Below are 17,418 nucleotides of genomic sequence, written 5' to 3' on the forward strand. Positions count from 1 at the left end.
AAAAGTTATCCCTTAATATCTATGACTTTGATGGTCTTAAATTTTGCTATAACATGTATAGAGTAGGGTTTTTTCCTTAACTATTCAGTTTTGCATTCTCTAGATTTTTAGATTTAAGGTCTTTTTTTTTTTTAAGATTTTATTTATTTATTTGAGAGAGAATGAGATAGAGAGAGAGCATGAGAGGGGGGAGGGTCAGAGGGAGAAGCAGACTCCCTGCTGAGCAGGGAGCCCGAGCCCGATGCGGGACTCGACCCCAGGACCCTGGGATCATGACCTGAGCCGAAGGCAGTCGCTTAACCAACTGAGCCACCCAGGCGCCCTAGATTTAAGGTCTTTAATCGATTATGAAATACAGGGAAATATATCATCATTACCTTTGAATTTTTCTCTCATCCTTTGTCGTTTTCTGAGATTTCTGTTGTCTCTATGTTGATATTTTATTCTGTTCTCCATATCTCTTAATTTCATCTCTTTATACCTTCTTTGTTTTTATAGATTCTGCAATTTATTTCATCTATTTTATTTTGTTTTTTGACTATTATATCTTCAGTATCCAGTATTTCTATTTGATTATTCTTTTCAACTTCTGGTGCCCGTTTCATATAATCTATAACCTGAACTATTTCTTTGAGAATTTTATTCTTGTTTTTTGTCCTACTTTATGTCATAAAGCTTTTCTTTGTAACGAATGTCCTTTGTATTAGTTATCTATTGCCACACAACAAATTTATAACAAATTATCTTAAAACTTAATGACTTTAGAAAACAGTAATCATTTTTTTGTCCTTCATGGTTTCTGTGGTTCTGAAATTCAGACAGCATAGAGCAGGGGTAGCTTATTTCTGTTCCACATTGTCTGGGGCCTCAGCTGGAAGACTTGAAAGGTGGGGACTGGAATGATATGAATTGCATTCTCTCACACTTCTGGTAGTGGATGCACGTGTTGGCTGGAGGCTGGCTGGGGCTGTGTACAAGAAAACCCACATGTGACTTCTCTGTTTGGCTTAAGTTTCCTCACAACATGGTGGCTGGATTCCAAAAGAGAAAGAGAGAGAGAGGGAAAAAAAGAATCAGGCTGAGTTGTAATATTTTTTTTTTGGTCTAGTCTTGGAAGTCGTATAGATCACTTTTTTCTTACTCCACTATTTGAAGCAGGCATGAGTTTCTGCCCAAATTTGAGAGGAAAGAACATAGCCCATATATCTTGGTGAAGGGAGTGTAAGTTACATTGTAAGAAGAGCATGTGGGAATGAATGCATATAGAGGTATGGGCCTCTTTGTAAAGTATAATTTCTCATATACGTATCATCTAGTTGTTCTTGCCCATGAGCTCAGTTTCTCCTGGGGCAATAACTATACTATCTGTAATATGCAAGAAGGTGTGATGAGCCAGAGGACTAGCTTTGTAGACCTTCTGGTGAGTTTAAGGAAAGAATCTGAGATAGGCTTCTCTTTCTTGTACAGATAGAAGATTCCAGATATGCTTCTTTATTTCTCTGTAAGAGGCTCTCACAGATTAAGTTGTTTGTATCTGAGCTCTTCTCTTTCATTCCTATTTATGTCTTAATTCTTTTAGAGGAATCCAGTAGCTCAAGCTAGTTTATCATCTGTCAGGAGCCAGAAGTTCTTTAGTATCCTTCTTTACCTTAATAGTCCACAATTAGAACCTTGATTTCTTCTTTGCCCTAGGAATTATTTAGAACAGTGTGGTTTTGTTTCCTTACATTTCTATTTGATTGGGTTTTTAAATTTATACTTTAAAAACTTTTTCCACTTTTATTGCATCATGGTCAAAAGTGGCTTATACTGTTTCTACTTTTTGGAAGTTGAAGTTAAATATACAGTCATTTTTTGTCACTGCTTAAAGGAATCTTGAATAAAATGTATTATTTTTGGGGAGGGAAGCTATTTTTTTTCCTGCTTAGATTCCTTTTAGAATTCTCTTTTTATCTTTGAAATTCAGAAAATGTTCAAGCCATTTCCAGATGATGGCCACTTTTCATGACTATACATGTTACAAAGCAAACCATTTTATTATTTTTTTATTAACGTATAATGTATTATTTGTTTTAGGGGTATAGGTCTGTGATTCTTCATTCTTACACAATTCACAGCGCTCACCAAAGCACATATGCTCTCCAATGTCCATCATCCAGCCACCCCATCCCTCCAGCCCCCCATCCACTCCAGCAACCCTTAGTTTGTTTCCAGAGATTAAGAGTCTCTTATGGTTTGTCTCCCTCTCTGGTTTCATCTTGTTTCATTTTTCTCTCCCTTCCCCTATGATCTTCTGTCTTGTTTCTCAAATTCCTCATATCAGTGAGATCATATGATACTTGTCTTTCTCTGACTGACTTATTTCACTTAGTATAATACCCTCTAGTTCCATCTACATTGTCACAACTGGCAAGATTTCATTTTTTGATGGCTGCATAATATTCCATTGTATATATATACACCACATCTTCTTTATCCATTCATCTGTTGATGGACATCTAGGCTCTTTCCATAGCTTGGCTATTGTGGACATGACTGCTATAAACATTAGGGTGCACATGCCCCTTCGGATCACTACATTTGTATCTTTGGAGTAAATACCCAGTAGTACAAAGCAAACCATTTTAATTTGCAAGTTCAGGTTTATATATACCTCAGGGTTTTTTCCTATATTGTGTCTACAATTATTCCTGGTTTCATATCTTCCTTAAAAGGCCTTTTCTATCTTTTTTTAATCTCAAGATTATTAAGCTGTTTTGAATGCAGTTAGATCTTTAATCTTTTCTGGAGTGATTTTTTAAATAAATGTAAAGTAAGTAGCTACTAATTATTTTATTTTCTTCCAAAATTTGTATCTACTTGTTCTAATATCAATGATTTAAAGTGACACATTTTATGATTTTAAAATTCCCACATATATTTAGAAATATTTCTGTACTAGCATATTGTGCGTTGATCTATTTTTCTATTTCTTTTGATATCTCCAGTGCTGTTTTAATTGTAACAGCTTTATATGTATTTTCATACTACTTCTAGGCACATTCCCTACCTTTTTTTTTCCCCCTTTTGGTGTTTTTTGGATTCTCATATATGTTTTCCAAGTGGACTTTGTAATTCATCAAGTAATTTGGATGTTTATTATTTGTGTATTACTACCAATCGATACTCTAGGAAAGAAATGTTGTATATTGCATTGTCCAGTATGATAGTCACTGGCCACATGTGACCATTGAGCACTTGAAATTTGGCTAATGCAACTGAGGAACTGAATTTTTTTTTCATCTCCGGGTATTTCTTTATTAGAAAAGAAATTAACCATTCGCATTAGAGACTGCAGAAGGAAATTAACTTAATATTGCAATTCTAGAACAAACTTCACAATAGGGGACTCTTAAGTTTTCATAAAGTGGAAAGAAAAAGGAGAGAGAAAAAATCATTTAGGACTGTGTTTCTCAAATTCAGCCACTTTCACAGACATATTCTTAGGGGAGGGGTTTGCAAGTTTTCTGTGATAATATTTTAAATTTTATATTTTACTCACTTATTTAGGATTATGTGGACAACCATCTTACACAACAGGGGTGCCACAGCAGCTGCACTTGTACCTCTGATCCCTGTGCATCCACCAAATGAAGACCAACCGTGCTTATCTTTTCATGTGGCGTTTCTGAAATTGGGTCCTCAAGACTCTTCACGGAGTTGTTGACATTTCCTATGAGATCTGTGAGTTGTCAAGATTTTTTTTTCTTAAATTTTATTTAATTATTTGTCAGACAGAGAGAGTACAAGCAGGGGGTGCGGCAGACAGAGGGAGATGCAGGCTCCCCACTGACCAAGGAGCCTGATGAGGGACTCGATCCAGGACCCTGGAATCATGTCCTGAGCTGAAGGCAGATGCTTAACCGACTGAGACACCCAACTCACATCCCTGTGAGTTGTCAAGATTAAGAACACTGGTTCAGAGCAGAAATTCTTAAGATGGGATGGGGTAAGATGGGGATGACGACTGGGGAGACACATGTAGCTTGAAAAAGCACATTCAAATTACCTATTGTTTTTGTAATGCAAATTCTATAAAGTCAGACTCAATAAAATAGGCGGAAAATAGGCTCAATAAAACTGGCAGAAAACCAGTTATAGATTCATCCTAGAGGGGGTGGGATAAACTTCGCTGAAAAACACTGGCTTAGAGGTAGAGGAGTCCTAGCACATAGGGAACAGTTAGTAAGAAATGTGTGTCAAAGAGAAAGAATATCTTTTGAGTCACTGAGTGAATCCTAAGCCATAACTTGTCATGGTTTTTTTTTTTTTTTTTTTGGAACCCAAAGGACCAATTGAGAGTGAAAACTCAAGTTGTCCATCAACCTTCTCAGACCTGTGATTTGGGGCAAGTTGGTCCACTTTTAATATTAAGTCAAAAGAAGGAAAATCTGTGTTTGCCAAAAAATGTACCCTCTCTCTCTCTTTTTTTGGTTAACATATTTCAGAATTTTAAGTAAACAGTTGCTGTGGCTCCTAGCCCCAGATACGTCCACCAGGAAGTATAGTCATTTGCAATGCCATCCTGCTCTCAAGGGGGATATCAGCCTGGGGTCTGCTCTGTAATTATTGTAGAGCTCCAATTTGCTTTAGTTGCTTCAACAGTTCCTCACTCTTATGTACTTCTATCAGATTAGTGCATCCACCTATACAATCTTTACCAAGAAAGACCCAAAGTACTATTTTGGCTCCTGTGAGCTGTTGCAAATAATCTCGAATCTTGATTGTGTCACTGGTGGCTATGATATCGACAAATTCCAAAAACCCTTGTTTGGAGGGCAATGGCTGAGGAGCTCTTGGGTCCTTCTGCAGTAGAGGCAGGTGGGCTTGATGAATACAACAGCCTTCCTGGGTTGGATTTTGCTGTTCACAAACTCTTGAGCCCATGCTGACAGGCAGCTGCCTACTGGGGAGGAATCCTCAATTGCAGGTATTGCTCAGGATATAAACCCCTGAATTTTTAATTTAATATAATTTAATTACATTTAAATTTAAATAGCCACATATGGTAGTGGGTACTGTATTGGACAACAAAACTCTAAGGCCAGAAATAAGTAGGGAGAAAATAGATCGTAGATATTCCTATCAGGGGGCCCTTTATTTTTTGTATTTTCTAATGTGTGCTGATGTCAAAGTATGCAGGTAAAGTTTATACAGGCTTCTCTTCAGCCTAGATTCATGTCCAGGGACATGGTGTGACTGTGACCAGCTTTCTTCTTGGTGCTACTAACCACTGCATCTGGGAAGGGAACAACCATATCTAGTAAAGCTGTATGTCTTGGATTACTCAGTTGGCACAACAGGTCTTAAATGATCTATAAGAGCAGAAATAGAGTGGTTCTTGTCTTTTCCCCTACTTGCTCTCATCGTCTCAAATTCTGGGAAGTTAATGAGTTTCTACCAGGAGCTCTTCTTTGACTTACTTCCTGTGTTAATTAACTACTGTCACAGTTTGGGTAGTGGAATGTTAGTTGTTGCTTTCTTATTTTGATTTAGAATTTCTAGCATTCCAGTTCAGGAATCCATAGCTCCTGCTGCCTCAGTAACATGTTGTATTGAATAAGCCAGTCATCTGAATATCTGTCATGCCAATCCTATGTTCTTCTAGCTACCTAGATAATTGTATTTTGTTTCATATGACCTTGGACCCTTTGCCATAAGTGCTTGGGCCATAGGTATCTGAATCTGACTCACAAATGCATGGACTGAGCAGCAATCTATGTGGTGGCATTAAAAAATGAGTTGAGCCAATCTATTTCTTTTCCATGTTTGATCTAATAAAATCTAAATAAATGATTCAGGTAGCCTTGCAATAGTTGGTTAAGAATCCATTAGGAAGAATCAGAGCCATATCAGTTTTATTGTAGTGTCGCACAGACTAAATGATGAGGGATCAGAAACTAAGAGTAAGCAGAGGGAGCTAGCTGGTCACTATAGGACATACTGTGGAAGTGAGAGCATGGTGCCTCACTTCAAGAGATGGAACAAGTGCAGTTAATCAAGTTGCCTCAGTTTCTGATGTCATTACAGTCCCAAAGTATAAAATGCTTACAATAGCCATTTATTTAAATTTATATAATTTACTTTAGTTTATTTTTAAACCATTTTATTGAGGTGTGATTAGCACACAAAAAAACTGTATATAGTTAATGTATATATTATTTATTTTCTTGAGATAACTTCTTGAGATTAGTTTCTGTTCTTCACAGTTAAGAGTCTTATATGAAGGCTTGGTAGAAGTTATCACTAATTTTGTATTTTGTTTGGTTCTCTTTGGGAAGAAATGGTGATTAGATACCTTTGCTCATATCTCCCTTTTTCCTGAAAGTTACCTGAGGGATGTGTGTGTGTGTGTGAGAGAGAGTGTTTGTGTGTGTGTATATAGTGTGCATGATAGAAGGGAGAACATTCAGGGGCGCCTGGGTGGCTCAGTTGGTTAAGCATCTGCCTTCAGCTCAGGTCATGATCTCACGGACTTGGGATCAAGCCCCGCACTGGGCTCCCCACTCAGTGGGGAGTCTGCTCTTCCCTCTCCCTCTGTCCCTCCCTCTCCCACTGCACCTCTCCTCCCCCCACTCATGCATTTTCTCTCTCTCTCTCAAAATAAATAAGTAAAATCTTTTAAAAAAATAAGGGAGAATATTCAGGCAGGGAGAACAGTGTTAGGAATGAAAGGCAAGAAAATAAGAAGTAGTACGGTATGGATTAAAGTATGGATTTCTGTTTTGTTTATGCTGATCTTAAGAGATGCAAATGAGAGGCATTTTCCCTCCCTCTCCTGCTCTTTCATTCATTTATTAATTTATGTATCCACCCAGCAATAGTTTATTAAGTGCTTAATATGTGCCAGGCCCTGTTATAGGCAATCAAGATATATGCATTTGACAGAAGAGACAAAAAGCCCTGCCCTCCTAAGATTTAGGTGAGAGATCATCAACAATGAAAAAAATAAGTAAATACATCTTTCAGCATATTAAAATCTAAAAAGTGCTATGGAAAAAATAACTAGATTAAGTAAAGGGGAATTGGGATCCTTCTAGGGCATAGAGAGTATTCAAAGAAATGAGACTGCATTTTTGCCTCCCTCATGTTAAGGAGAAAGCCAACTACTTGTGTTCTGGTGTTCACTGGGCAGAGAAAAGGGCCTGAATAACTGATAAAGATGCTATGAGGTGCCTGGAGGATATCCCCTTACCTAGGTTTTTCTTTGGGACCTTAGTTCTGTTGAGAGAGGCTGGAGTTCTAGATGAAGAGGAGGAAATAGTCTTCCTAGAATGATGGGAGCTGGATGTGGGGAAGGTTTTGAGAAGATTTCCATCAGTGGCACAGACCTATACATGTTGTGCTTCAGAGTATTGGCACTCGGGCCTGTGGCTGTCATGAGTGTCTGATGAGCAGGTTGCAGTTAAAGGAGAGGGGGGCACAATTATGAAGGACATAACCTGAGCAGCATGAGATTAGTGTCCAGTGGAGGGTGAGGAAGCAGATGGAAGGCAACCTCACGGAATAAACAGAGTCACAGTGATAGTGGTGATCTCCATGAACTAAAGGCCATGACTTTTATTTCCTGGATACCATTTAAGACTCTAGTTTCTTTTGCAAGTCTAGAGAGGTTGAGAAACTCAAAGAAAGAAACAGTGAATTTTTTTTTTAAAGATTTTACTTATTTATCTCAGAGAGAGAGAGAGAATGAGTGGGGGAGAGAGGCAGAGAGAGAAGCAGGCTCCCGGCTGAGCAGGGAGCCCAATGCAGGGCTCAATCCCAGGACCCCGGGATCATGACCTAAGTCAAAGGCAGATGCTCAACCAACTGAGCCACCCAGGAGTCCCCAGAAACAGTGAATTTTTAATTACCCTGGAGAGCACGATACATTTGATTTAAAAATTAATGTTATGTTTCTTGATCTGAGTGTGGAAAAATCTTCATTCCTGCTGCATATGTTAAAGAGTTTTGTCTTTTTCAACAGTCAGTGAAGAGATAATGAAAAATTTTAGGGAGAGTGACAACACAAATTTGTATTTTAATTGTGTTGATGCATTTAAAGGACATGGACAATAGTGAGAAGCTATTACACATTTGTTAGTGAGAAATGATAGAGTCCGCATTCCAGAGTAGAGGCAATAGGGAAACTGAGGAGAAAGTTTGTTTCTCGATTGACCTTGGCAGTTGGATAGAGGGAGAGCTCAAATTGACACTATGTCTGTGGCTTAAGTAACTGGGCAGATGGGTGTTGTATCATTGACATAAGAAAGACAGAAGGTTGGTTGAATTTATCATATTGTGGTGCCTGTGATATCTCAAGGAGATATTGAGAAAGTGCTGTCTAGGGTTAAGCTGGATACCTGAGTGTCACGTTCAAGAAAGGATTCTGAGCTGAAATAATGATGTAGATTGGTCCAGTTGAGGGGCAAGGGAATTGAAGGCACTGGTAAGTGTATTCAGCTCATCCCCAGGAAGAGGACAGGAAGGGGCTTGGCAGGGATGACATGTAGGATACAGAATCAAAGCTAAAGAGGTGATATCAGAGAAAGGCTCTCAAATTCCTCATTAACCTAGTATCACCTTGGATATCACAGAGATATATGCTCTTAATGCTTCAGATAATTTTGTTTTGTTACTTTTAAGTAAATACCATAATGGTAAATGAAAAATTCCTCCAGATACATTTGGCAGAAAAATAGCTCAATGAAATAATTCACACACACCGAAGTATTTAGTGGCTAAATCCATTTGTGGAATGCTGTCTAGTTTATACCTATTGGAGATTCATGATGGGCATTAACATAAAAGTTTCAAGAAATCCTGCTGCAGTTAAGAAACCAGTTTAACCTGGTATTTCTCAAACTTTCCCTACCATAAAACTTTATTTTTAAAGTTCAACAGCTATTAACATTCCTCTAGAATGATTATTAGAAAGAACAAATCTAAGAAAAGATGGGAACTAACCCCTGTTTATCATCTCACAGCTGAGGTAGGATCAGATAATAAAGCATTGGTCTAAAAGAAAATCATTTCAGATTGCTTGTAGGGATCCATCTACACTGCCACTACAAAGATAACTAAAAATTACTGCTTAAAATTTTTGGTGTATTTTGTAGCCACTACCATAGTACTATTTTCTATATTCTCCTTCTCTTCCTCCTTTCTCTTCCCCCTCCTACTACTCTCCTTTATCTCCTGCTTTTTTCTTCCACCTTTCTCCCTCCTTCTCTCTCTCCCTTCCTTTTTCCTCTCTCTAGCTTATGTAATTATAATCACACTGTATGTATTCTTCCCACACTAAAAATGCTAAAAATGCTTGTTATAATTTAAAAATTTCCATTAAAAGTTTCAATGGTTGCATAATATTTTATCATGTGGATTTTTAATGATTAACCATGCCTCTTCTGGACCCTTGTTTCAAAAGCATTTTTGTATAATATGCTGTGATAAATATGCTTACATTGAGTTTTTCTGCATTTTGAGATATTTTCTCAGTAATTAAAAAATTTTAATTTAAAGTTTATCTTTTCATAAGCATTCTTGGGACAGTTTAGTGATTTCCATAATGTGATGGCAGCATTAAAAATCTATCAGCATTTTTCAACATCACTCGGCATCAGGGAAATACAAATCAAAACCTCAATGAGATACCACCTCACACCAGTCAGAATGGCTAAAATTAACAAGTCAGGAAAAGACAGATGTTGGCGAGGATGTGGAGAAAGGGGAACCCTCCTATGCTGTTGGTGGGAATGTAAGCTGGTGCAGCCATTCTGGAAAACAGTATGGATGTTCCTCAAAAAGTTGAAAATACAGCTACCCTATGACCGAACAATTGCACTACTAGGTATTTACCCCAAAGATACAAATGTAGTGATCCGAAGGGGCACGTGTACCCCAATGTTTATAGCAGCAATATCCACAATAGCCAAACTATGGAAAGAGCCTAGATGTCCATCAACAGATGAATGGATAAAGAAGATGTGATACACACACACACACACACACACAGGAATATTATGCAGCCATCAAAAATGAAATCTTGCCATTTGCAACAACGTGGGTGGAACTAGAGGGTATTATGCTAAGTGAAATAAGTCAATCAGAGAAAGACAAGTATCATATGATCTCACTGATATGAAGAATTTGAGAAACAAGACAGAGGATCATAGGGGAAGGGAGGGAAAAATGAAACAAGATGAAACCAGAGAGGGAGACAAACCATAAGAGACTCTTAATCTCTGGAAACAAACTAAGGGTTGCTGGAGTGGAGAGGCGTGGGAGGGATGGGGTGGCTGGATGATGGACATTGGGGAGGGTATGTGCTTTGGTAAGCACTGTGAACTGTGTAAAACTGATGAATCACAGACCTGTACCCCTGAAACAAAAAATACATTATGTTAATTAAATAAAATCTATCAGCATTTTATTAGAAATTATTTTTCTAATAATTAAAAATACTATATTAGGATTTGATAAGTAAAACAGTGTCTGTGTCACTCTCCATCAATTTCTCCCTTTCCATAATTTCTCCATCATTCCTTTTGTTAGCTTCTCCCATACAGCCTACAAACCATCTCCTTTACCCCACTTAAATCTTATTTTCTCTTTATTCTACCACTCCATTTCACACCTTTCCTCATCAAACCCCTTGAAAAAAAAATAGTCCAGACTCACTTTCTCATCTTCCAATCAACCATTAACATCCTGCCATCAAGTGTCTGCTGCCACCACTTAAAACACATTGTATTATTGTTTCTCTTCTGCCAGACTGTGTGTGCCTTAGAGGCAGGAAGGACAGTCTTGGTATCCATATGGCACAAAGTGTATAGTCAAGAAAATGAATTCATTCAACAAACATGGTATGATGTTCATGGAATGATGTTTATCCATTCTTCACTTAAGCATGCATAATGGAAATAACAGAAATCCAATATAACTTTTTTCTAAGGGTTATTCTATATTATATTTCCTTTCCCTTAGCATTCACTGGGATGGTCTGTCTTTCTGTTTGTGTCTCTTCATGTATTACCTCCCTAACTGCCTGCCACATATATCTATCATCTGATTATATCTATCTTTATTAAATTCTGAATCTTTATTGTTTCTGTAAGTTGACTTGATAATATTCTGATGGTTGTCAGTGCAAGATACTTTGTACCATAGATGCATGTAAATGGCATATTTTCATTAAGATAGTGTTCCTCATAACTGTAGGATTAGAGTTTGTGACCAGGATCACAGAGGCCAATGTGGTTCGGGGAGTCTGATGAAATGTAGAAGCCACTCCTGTAAAGGGTTTGTGTCACATTATTCCATCTCTAAAAAGAAGATACTGAGGGGTGCCTGGGTGGCTCAGTCAGTTAAGTGTCTGCCTTCGGCTCAGGTCATGGCCCCAGAGTCCTGGGATTGATCCCCACATCGTCAAACTCCCTGCTCAGCAAGGAGTCTACTTCTCCGCCTCCTGCTGTCCCACCTCTCCTGCTCCTTCTCTCTCTCTCTCGCTCACTTTATCTCTCTCAAATAAATAAATAAAATCTTAAAAAAAAGAAGATATTGCTAATTACATGACACAGTTGTGTGGTCACACTGCACATGGTGCCAATACCAAAGGAAATAAGGAGTCCCTTGGGCGCCTGGGTGGCTCAGTTGGTTAAGCGACTGCCTTCGGCTCAGGTCATGATCCTGGAGTCCCGGGATCGAGTCCCGCATCGGGCTCCCTGCTTGGCGGGGAGACTGCTTCTCCCTCTCCCACTCCCCCCTGCTTGTGTTCCCTCTCTCGCTGTGTCTTTCTCTGTCAAATAAATAAATAAAATCTTTAAAAAAAAAAAAAGAAAAAAGAAAAAGGAGTCCCTTATTTGGAGCAGTTTTTCTAATTGAAGTAGGCAACACACATATAAGTATATCACTGGAAAAATGTACATGCACATATGTTTGGGTTGTGTCCACTGCCAAAGAATTGCTAAAGTTATTATAGGATTTTGAATGAGATGCAGTTTATCTGGAAAGACTGAGAGAAATATTTAAGTCATATTAAGAACTTTCATCTTAAGTCAAGACAAAGAGAGGGACGCTTTGAAGAGTAGGATAAAAGCTTAGGGTAGAGAAAGGGGTGTGTTTGAAAGGTCAACAGTGAAAGTGAGCAAAGTGGTAGACAGTTGTGATGCTGCCTATTCATAGATGTAAGAAGCAGTCCTGAATCATTTCTCAGCTGAGCAAAAGGTGCTGAAAATGAGTAAACATCATGAGGCAGGAAGTTGTTGCTATTTAACAAAAGAGCTTTTTGTCTTGGCATACAACTATGGATATGAGACTGAAAAGGCAAAAGAAGAAATGTAAGTATATGATATCGTTTATGGCCATGAGGAAGAGTAAAGATATAGATGAGATTACAAGCCTGTAATTGGCCATGATGCTCATGGAGACATTGGGCTGGGTCCTGAAAAAACCTTGTGTCTGAACCAAAGATACCATTCTGTAAGACAGAGACGGGGTGTGGCGGGAAGAGAGAGGCAAGTTTGGGGAATCATTACTTTTAAAAGTAATATTGAACAAAATAGTAGCTGAATTATTTAAGAGAAAGAATGGAAGGGGGAAACGAGCATCTTGCACAATACTATAGTGACAAGATTCCTTCCTTCCTAGGAGAGTTAGCAAAAGAGCCCCCAAACACATGGCCTTCCTAGAGGTTTGCATGCAAAGGCAGATGGGGTTCCAGAGCAATTCATGAATTACACAGAAGTGGAATACAGGGCTGCCCTTCTCAAAATGTGAGGCATGCTGAGTTCAAGAAATACTGAATTAGGAGGTAGTCTGTGCTTGCTCCTGTTTGAACACCTTACTAACTATAAGAGATCGTTCATAGGGACAGGAAGTTCACAGGATAATGTCAGCAACCCTGCAAAGAGAATGAATTCATGAGAGGCAATTGGGAGGATACTTTGTGAGAAGGAATATGAGAAAATGTTTCTGCCATGAAAATGCCTTCTTTTGGGCGCCTGGGTGGCTCAGTTGGTTAAGCGACTGCCTTCGGCTCAGGTCATGATCCTGGAGTCCCTGGATCGAGTCCCGCATCGGGCTCCCTGCTCATCAGGGAGTCTGCTTCTCCCTCTGACCCTCCCCCCTCTCATGTGCTCTCTCTCATTCTCTCTCTCTCTCAAATAAATAAATAAAATCTTAAAAAAAAATGCCTTCTTTCAACCTTAAGAGTGAGGAAAACATTAAATTACATCAACTGTAGAGTTTAAATTTATTTTGTTATAATATAGTTAAAGAAAATAACTTGTGAATGGCATTAATGAGAGAACATATATAAAACCTTCTTTCTCTTTTTTTCCTTAATCAAACATTTCTCAGCAATGTGGGGCAGAAGATTCTTTGTTTTACTTTGTTTTTAGATTCCTTTTGTAAATTTTAAGGGAGTAGTGCTCTCTGTCCCTAATACAGCTGCTGCCTCCTTAAGGCTTTTCTGAAATTAGAAGATAACTGCAGTTGGTGTGTTAATCCTGTGCAAAGGCCATATATGCAAAGGGAAACATTGGAGTCTGAAGATTTAATTGTTCGTCAGTCAGGATTTGCCTTTTCTAAAATGTTAAACAATCACCACTTGGTGAGCAATAAAGCCAATATCTTCAGGAATAATTGTGGCTGACATATTCAATTTAAGAATCTAAGGGGAGATAATCAATCAGAGCATATTACAATGGGTTAAAAAATATGTTCATATACTTGTTTTTGCTACCTAAAATAAAATCAAGTTTGAGAAGTAAATAATACTTTGGGGGTTGGTAAGTATTCAGAAGTACCTAATTCAAGCCAATTTTTAAAATAAATTTTGTTAAAAAATAATATAGAAATTAAATGAACACAAAAACTAAGAATAGATCTCGATGAATTAGTACAAAGGGAATACATCTGTGTAACCACCCCCAGAACAAGAAGTAGAATAGAAACAGCACCCAGATGTTTTTCTTGTTACTGTCCTCATGCTCCTTCTCAAAAGCAACATCTGTCCTGAAATCTAACATCATAAATTAGTTTTGCCAGCTTTTAAAAATATATTTAAATCCATCATACAGTGTGTATTCTTTTGTCTGCCTTCTTTTGCTCATCATTATGTTCATGAGGTTCATCCATATTGTTGAATATAGTGGTAGTTCATGGCTGTGAATTATTTTCATATTTGAAAGAAAAATGACCATGTTATAAAAAATTGGGAAAATAAATGTAAAAGACATCTCCTTATTAATATTCAAATATGAGCATAACAGTAATTTTGATAAGCCTAACCTCAGATTGATTTCCTCAAAGTTCACTGCTGAAACTATGTGAGAATAGGTAGTTTATTAGGCAGATAATCCCAAGAAACACCAACAGGAGAGTGTGGAAAAGAGATGAAGAAGGGATAACTAAAGAGGGTGACTAAAGAGTTTGCTGTTGCTCTTGGCAACTGAGGCACAATTCCACTGGAGACCTTTGGGAGATGATGTAGAAATCATCAAGATTGTCACAACCAAGGGGCAAAGAAGCTGGGATATTTATTCACCACCTTTCACATTAGTTGGAGACTGCTCTCCATGGTGTAAACCCCCTGGTAATTCCAGTCAACTGTGCACATAGGCAGAATATGTTCTCACAGTTGAAAAGAACTATCAGGTAGAGACTTGCAGGTAGTTTGCCAGCAGAACCTGCAACTGGAAGGTCAGTGCTGAGAAAGTGTAAGTAGAACAGCATCTGCTACAAACACAATCTCAACCAAAAGACTAAAGTAAAACACAATAATGAATTACTGTTTGGCAAATAGCTGTGGTCAGACTCACAATGAAGGAATCTAAGTGTTTGAATAATCTTTATATCTTGGGGAATACACTATTTCTGATAAACACATATGTATTTCCTTGGGGTTCCAGATTGGGTCTTTGTCTTGACTACATGGCAAAGTATTCGTTGTGGGCACCTAGGGATAGGGGCTATATGATCATAGCCATGGTTCTCTATTGCAAATTCTTGATTTACTTTGATAATTAGCCATTTGTAATTGACCTCTAAAGAGCAGTGGATTAAAAGTCAATCAGGGAGGTTACATTAAAAAATGGAATTCTGAAGGCCAAAAGAGTCCGTCAATTTGAACTTGTTAAACTTGGTCTTTCATAAAGAATTAGATTAAAATTGACCTTTGATTTTCGATGACAGACTTGCTGTGTTTGCATGAGTTTCAAATTTAGAAGTAACAACTCACGTCTGTTATTTGGAGAGCTTGGAAACCTTTTTAGTTTGCAAAAGGAAGGTATATTAAGATGTATAAAATTATTTATGAATTTCAATTTCCTCCTTACTGTCCAGAAAGCACTTGGAAACTATCCATGAGCTTTACATAATCATGATTATCTAGAAAGGATATTATTCAGAATTTGGTTTAAAACTATTGCTTTTAGTTTACATATTCTTCCAGCTCCCACTTTACTCATCAAAACTACTTAGAGATGAATATAGTTCTAAGAAGCTAGGTAACTTTGTGAGCTCAAAAAATCTTTGTTTTGAGTAGCCTACTGTATTTTCAATACTGTTGAATGGAAATTCCCTTTCTTTAAGTTCGTCCTCATTCTCCTCCATCTTTACACAAAGGCAGGTTAGAACACTTCTGTTCATTTTTTCCTGGACAACAGGCAGAGACATACAATACTCTCACCCCTCCTTTCCCATTAAATTATCTGCTTTTAGGCTGATCCTTAAGTTGTTCATAAAGACATGGTGCTGGCTCCTTTTTTCCTGCTTTTTTTGTTCAAACTCAAATTTATTGATAATGTTTTGGTGGTATATTATCCAGAACTGAAACCAATATCCAAGGTGTGCTCCTTGTATGAAATATGGTAGAACTCTTTATTTTCATATTTTTGGAAGCGGTTTCTCTTGATAAGGAGTAGGATGAATCAGGAAATCTTTGGGCACAAATTGAAATAGAGTTTGAAAGTTTCTGTATGTATTGGGAATCATGAGAGGTTTTAAGGGGGAAATTGTAAAACCAAGTTCAAGTTTTATAAAAGTAACTTTGGTAGCAGTAAAGTATAGGTATTATAAAGGAAAATAACAATTTCTGATTGAATTCACCCTATTTTTATATCATCTATAGATTTGACTAATAAGCAATCAATGTCTATATCTAAGACATCAGGATACACACACTGGGCGGCAAAGTGAGGAAGACACAGTCCCACAGGATCAAACAAGTTCCTCCTTCCAAGTCACTTACACCTTCTTCAGTATGATCATTCAGCCGCTTACATCTCCATCCAGTGCATTTTTATCTTGGACACCAGGTGCTAATAAAAATAATGATGATGGAACCATTTTTATCACTTATGGGATGCAGACACTGTTTTAAGTGCTTTAAATATCGACTTAATTTTCTTCCTAACTCTTTGAGGTAGTATTATTTTCATCATCATTTATAAATGAGGACCCTCGGACACATAATTTAAGTGGTATGTCCAACATCCCACAGCTGGTAAGTGGCAGAGCTACATTCCAGGTCAGAGGTTTGGCTCGAGTAAATTCCATGAATCTGTTCACTACACTACCTCAAAAGAGCCAAGACAATGTAGAATGAATATCACCTAATGTGACCATACAGAAAAAAACCTCTACTTCATGGGCTCTTGAAATAGACGTTTATACCACTCTAAGAAAACTCAATTTGTGGGCAGGAATAGTAAGACTGTGTGGTTGTTGCCATTTTGAGAGTAAATATATTTCAGTTGAGAAATGGATTAATTAAATAGGTAAAGAAAGTCCCCTTCTCCCAAAAATAAGTTACAAATGGGGTTTAATTTCATTTTCTTTTTTGGAAAACCACCCAGTTGTTCTTGCAGAGTATATTATTAATAAACTATTTTTTAAAATTCCAATTTATACTGAATTGAATATAATCACTAGTTCATAATTAGAGAGTGTTTTAAATCTAAAAATTATCCATATTCTCTTGATGTTCAGTTTTAGTACTTGCCCCCAAATTTTTCCATTTATAGTCAGTTCTTGTTATTCATGGTAGTTATGTTGTATAAAATCACTACAAATACTGAATTAGTGAATATTGACCCACTGATCCTAAGAAATATAGAATTGGGTCCCTGTGAGCTTCTGGGTACAATATTTTTGTTAACCAATCAATATGTAACCTTGTTTTATGTGTGTTTCTGTTTAAGGATACCTTATTTAATATGTATTGTTGATGAATTAACACCAAGCTCACAACTAACAGCACTAAACTCATGCCTGAATGAAGCTTATATAACACATGTATTTTTCTCCATAAGACACATACAGCATAGCCTTCTTGCATTAAGGACTTAAGCACTATGCTTGAAAAACATTTTAAATAGCACAATCACTGACATAAAG

The 17,418-nt window shown here is 37.5% G+C and overlaps 1 pseudogene; it reads right to left on the reverse strand.

The window, feature by feature from the left end:
* Window positions 1–4,605: 4,605 nt before the first annotated feature.
* Window positions 4,606–5,406, reverse strand: LOC123839245 (glutaredoxin-1-like; annotated as a pseudogene).
* Between the last annotated feature and the right edge of the window lie 12,012 nt (window positions 5,407–17,418).

This window comes from Mirounga angustirostris, unplaced genomic scaffold (genome assembly GCF_029215605.1).
Source record: "Mirounga angustirostris isolate CCGP_5_RB_7025 unplaced genomic scaffold, mMirAng1.0.hap1 SCAF_3, whole genome shotgun sequence".
In the NCBI taxonomy this organism is placed as follows: domain Eukaryota; kingdom Metazoa; phylum Chordata; class Mammalia; order Carnivora; family Phocidae; genus Mirounga; species Mirounga angustirostris.